Below are 5,489 nucleotides of genomic sequence, written 5' to 3'. Positions count from 1 at the left end.
GGAGCTGCAGAAGCGCCTCCTCGGAGCACCCCACACCACCGGGCATCCGCGGGAACGGGCCAGCACAGCCCTGTGCCAGCTCACACCACTTCTGGGCAAAAATGCTCTACTCGGAATGATAAACATATGAGAAAAGAAAGCCTTTTACTCTAACGTTGACCAAAAGCTTTAGAGTGAAGTCTCTGTGTGACGGAGTCACCATGCATGGGTAGATTTTACTGATTGCACTTAAATTCACAGATTCACAGAATATTGTGAGTTAGAAGAGTCCAGCTCTTAAGTAAATGACCCACATGGGGATTGAATCCACGACTTTGGTGCATTAGCACCATGCTCTGACCAGCTGAGATCGCAGATAGTTCACCGAGATGCTTCTGAAACCATAGCCATAATTTAAAACAAAATAGCCAAAAAGAATAATTTTCCAGGCTGACAGTAAGTCATTATTTGAGTACCTATGGACTTTTCAAATTAAATCTGAGAGCTGAACAGTTAATCAAACCCTTGATTTTTACCTTAATTCATTAATTCTGAAGCAACTGCTGCACTCCTGAACAGAGTATCTCTCTTATTTCAGGATCCTTATTTTTAAACCAGCAGGATCTGGTGCTACTACAGAGCGTGCTGGTTGTGCCTCAGAGAAAAGCCCAAGTCCTGTGTCCTGCTCTTGTGGCTCTGCAGAGCAGTGGAAGCAGTGCAGGTCAAGAGTTCCATAACCCTTGCACAGAGGATTTAAAGGTGGGATGTGAGATCATGTTCACTTAAATGTCTTCATTACTTTTTTAAGAGCCTGATGCAGTTGGTGCGGACAGGATTTAACATCTGCATGGCCAGCCAGAAGAAATGGCAGCTGCCTCTGGGGCTGACAGTGCTGTCCCTCTTCAAAGCAGGGAGAATTGCATCAACTTTTGCAAATATTTTAATTTTCCATGCTAGTTCATATGCTGCAATCTAATTAAAATCCATTTTCATAAAGGCAGAGGTGCCATATTGGCCGGGCTCAAAGAATCAATTCCCTCTCCCCAATAAAAACTGATGGTGTTCAAACCAGCACGGAAGCGTTTGTGATGTTCCCAGGCCAACAACCAAAGGCCCAAGGCTGGGGGTGGAGCTCAGCCAGGCGGTGCTCTGAGGGCCAGGACACCACAGCGAGTGTGATGTGCAGGTGCTCAGTGAACGGGGGTGGCAGGAGTTACCCAAACCTGTGACTCCTGACAAGCTCTGCCAAGCATCAGGCACAGATTCTGTGTGATTAGCCAATACAGACAGCTCTAAGCTCTAAGTCATTTTGGAACATTATCATCAGAACTGCCCTTTGAAAAGAACAAAAACCTTAGAATTTTAATCACAACAGCTTTAGAAATGCATCTGCACTTTTCAAATAATAATGAAAGCAATTCAGCACCTGCTCTTATTTCTTTACATGGGACATTCCAATTATTTCACTGTAACACAATTTCCTTTGATGAAATGACTTCAGTAGTAAAAGCATCACGTAATGCTCCCCAGCTAAATACAAGCCATGGGCCAAATCCATCAAAATGCAGCTTGAGAGAGTGAAACTTTAAAATCTGGGCCAAATACATGGTGACCTAAATGTAAAATATGTGTCAGGACCAAGGAGCAGCTACAGTTCTGATGGAAAAGAAAAGCAGCATCCATCAAAGGGAGGAGGATGAAGCACTTCTCATTTCTGACAGATGCCTTCATAACCTTCAGCACAGGCAAGGGAAAATTTAGCCTGAGCTTAAAGTGTATGTTCCAAAAGTCCCAGCATAGCTGTGCTGAAAGCCAATCCATGAATGCTGTGACATCATTCAGAGGTCTGAGGTCATTCCTTCTGACGAAGTGCTAAATTGGCCTTTCAGGAAATCATGGAACAACTGACTTTATTGAATTTGGTGGGTGTTAGAAATAGGTGTCTGAAAAGCAGCAGCAACTAGTGCTAGAAAGGAAGGGCAGTGTTGGCTGGGCTGTAGTAGCAGTGTGTGTGTGTACCACCTCCCATCTCCAGTGGGAACTTGCAGGCTGGAAATTCAAATCAAGTCACCCACACATAGTGAGAAACGTGGAAGCTGCTTATCAGCAACAAACACCAAGGAGAGTTTTGAGGTGCTTGGAGAAGGAGCAATTGAAAGTAGCAGAAACTGAAGGAGTAATTCTGGGGAAAAAATATATCCAAGTTGGACTTTGGACATAAGACTCCACCTAAAAAGCCACATGAGAACTTTCATCGCTCTGTGTGATTTTTACACACAACAGTTAAAATAAAAAAGGGAGAAAGAAGAACAGTACTTCCAGTTCCAGGCTTGCACTTTGATTCAGGAACAACTTCAAGGTGCCACCTAAGGATCCTTCAGCCCTGTTCCCTGTAACATTCTGTGCTTCTCAGCAGGCTCGTGTCTGAGTACTGAGCCCAGGCAATGTTTTCCAGGGCAGAACTCCATCAGGCCAGTGAGAAGAGGGCAGTTTCTGAGAATGGTGGCATGGCAGAGCAACAAGGAAATGTCTGGATTGGGCCTCTCATGAGGGCCAATGGTTTCCCTGAGAAGCAGAAACCGTGTTCTGCACCGGTGCTCCCAGACATCAATGCCAATCCAAACTCAATCCATGGCAAAGAACAGAGCCTCAGATGAACCAGTTCCAGGCTCTTGCAGGGTTCCAGCCCTTTAACCCAGACAGACACCTGTCCAACAGGGGTGTATCCTTCCTAGAGTGGAGTGGCCCTCTCATCACTCAGCTCCAGAGACTGAGCTCCCTGCAAGTGAAGCCAGGCAAGAACAAGTGATACCAAGCTAAATAAGAGATTATCCCTGATCCAGCAGTGTGAATTACACACAGTGAAATTCTCATCTGCTCAAATCCAGCAGTATGTGGGAATGGGAAGCCCTAACAAATCTTTCACTTTGAAGAAAAAGCATAAAGCAACACTAAATGGCTGGATTTCCCTGAGAAAGGATCTTCCAGCACAGAGCGTGAGTGCCATGAAGCCAGGTTTATTCACAAATACAGAGTAAAGCATTACACAGATTTGCCCTTGATCTTTTATTATAACTCAAGTGCATAATGTATTTTCATCCAAAACAAGCAAAGGGGAAGAGCAGCATTCCCAGCTGCTCAGGATGCGAGCACAGGCTCGGAGCGAGGCTCAAATGGAGACACGACATCGCTTTTTGCCATCGTGTATCTCACAGAGAGAGGTCACAGCTCTTGCACGGAAATCCCTTTTCTCCTTCTGGCAAACACCACACCCACAGCACATGCACAGCACAAGGTTTGAGCTTTCCAAAAGCTGACATTAAGGGGGATCTCCATATCAATCACTGCACATCAGAGAACATTCTGGAGAATAATTGATACATGTGTGCTGACAACTCCTTTGGAATTCCATGGCCACTGTTCAACAAAGCAATCTGCTACACAAACAGCCCTGACCCTGCAATAGACGCAGCATGTGCAGGCAGGCAGAGACCTCATGGACACTCACATCAGCAACCAAGGATTAAAATCAAACAAAAATCGCTGTTTTCAGTGTCCCCTCTGCAAGGGGCTCCCTTCCTCCCTTTCAAGTTCTGCCATAACAAGGCCTATTTCAGCAACCTTCATCTTCCTCCTCTCCCTTTTCCCATCCTCCCATTCCTCCAAAGTTCTTTGACTAATACTTTTATTCTCAGTCTGATTCAAATTATCCTGTTATTAATACTGGTGTAGTTATAGTGTGTTTTTTAACATTACAGCTAAAAAGAAGCTTTGGTAGCATTATCATGACACCAGCACTGTGTAGCCCATGTACTAAGTGAGTACTTTTATGAGTACTTCTACTCTTCCCAGGTTGGAGCCATTTCAAGATCTCTTGAACACCCAAATTCCCTGTCCAGGTGGTGTTCAACACCAGGTGGGGCCTGGAGCAATCTGGGCTATGCATGGGATGAGTTTTCAGGTCCTTTCCAACCCAAACCAGCATGGGATTCTGGCATTGTGTGACAGCCACCAGTGCAGCTGGAGCTGGTGCCTCAGCAAAGGGATGGTGTCTGGTGTTTGGTGCCTCCCCAGGCTGCAGCTCCAGGCAGTCCATGGGCTGCCCTTCCCGAACCATCAGGAAGGAGCAGCTGTGCAGCTGCAGTGCCTGCCCTCCCCTTGAACCCACGGGCTGTGTCAGAGCACACCCTGCTCCGGAGGGCTGGGAATTCATCCTACACGTGATTCCCTACAGCAGTGCTGAGATGCCTGGTGCAGAGAGAGCTCATTAATGAAAGCTCGACCTAAGCTGTCAGGAAATTTTAATAATCTAAGAAAACCCAAACAGATTTCTCGACAAAGAGCGTTTCCCCAGCAGATCCCAATTACACAGCCCAGTGCCTGGGATTTGGGTCTCATTTCCCTGCCCAGTGAGCTGCAGCGAGTCACACAGCTCAGCCAAGTGGCACTAAGTCACAGCCATCAGATGCAGCCCGCACACTGTGCAGGTCTTGCATGAAAGCTGGGATCTTCTCAGCCTTCAAACACTAATTCTCCTAAAGCATAAATTTGCATGAAGCAGCTTATGCCACAGTTACTGATCTCTGTTATCCATGGCTGTAATTCTCCACTGTTATCCCATTCAGCTCTACAAAGTGACACATTTCCCAGGAGCCTGTTCTCGGCGGTACCACGGACTCTGCACCGTAAGATCTGCTTTGCAGGAGAGGCTTGGAACAGGGCTGTCATTTAAATACAGTAATCACTAGCAGAATATTACATACACAAGTTTGCAACAAAATGACTGTAACTGTGTCCTGAGCCAAAATGAATTTTTAAAAAAGGAAAAACATTAAACCAGGGACTCGGCCTGTGAAATCTCGTGTGCCCACACATCTGGTGCTCGGCTCCAAGAGACTGAGAGAGCTCAGGGTACATCAAATATGGGAAGGAAACTGGTTCTGGTGTAGTTCTGAACCTCATCACCACGCACCCCTTCAGTGAGGTGTAAAACAAGGATAAAGCAGCAGTCCCGATGCATCTCATTCTGAAGTTTCAGCTACACTTCCTCAGTCGGTGTTTTCCCTGTCATCTCAAAGCCCACCCAAGCCAGAAAAGCACAGTCGCTCTTCCCTGTGCTCAGCTCTGGGACATGAGAGAGTTGAAAACAAATTCTAATTAACAGGCTTCTAAAGGCTTCTAAAATCATTTTCCCCAGCCCTGGGCATAAACAGTGAGTGACACCGAAAGGACCTTCTTCACATGAGAGTGTCTTCACAGTGCCAGTCATGTTTTCCTCAGTTCCCTCATATTCCCAGCTCCTGCAGCTTATTTGTGAGGGGTGGGCCAACAGCCGGGCTGTAATAAAGACAAGAAGATTCACAGCTCTAGCAAAGCTTTTGTGTGGCCTCAGGAAAACATTTCTTGTGGACATATGAAAGGGAGTGAAAAGGCTGCACTTGAAGCAAACCGACTTCCGGGGGCTAAACCTAGCCTTGGTGGAGGCAGAGCTGAGGCGGGGCCGGGGCCTG

Source organism: Corvus brachyrhynchos, unplaced genomic scaffold (assembly GCF_000691975.1).
Source record: "Corvus brachyrhynchos isolate BGI_N302 unplaced genomic scaffold, ASM69197v1 scaffold21, whole genome shotgun sequence".
NCBI classification, from domain to species: Eukaryota; Metazoa; Chordata; class Aves; order Passeriformes; family Corvidae; genus Corvus; species Corvus brachyrhynchos.
Note: the sequence above shows the minus strand (reverse complement) of the source record.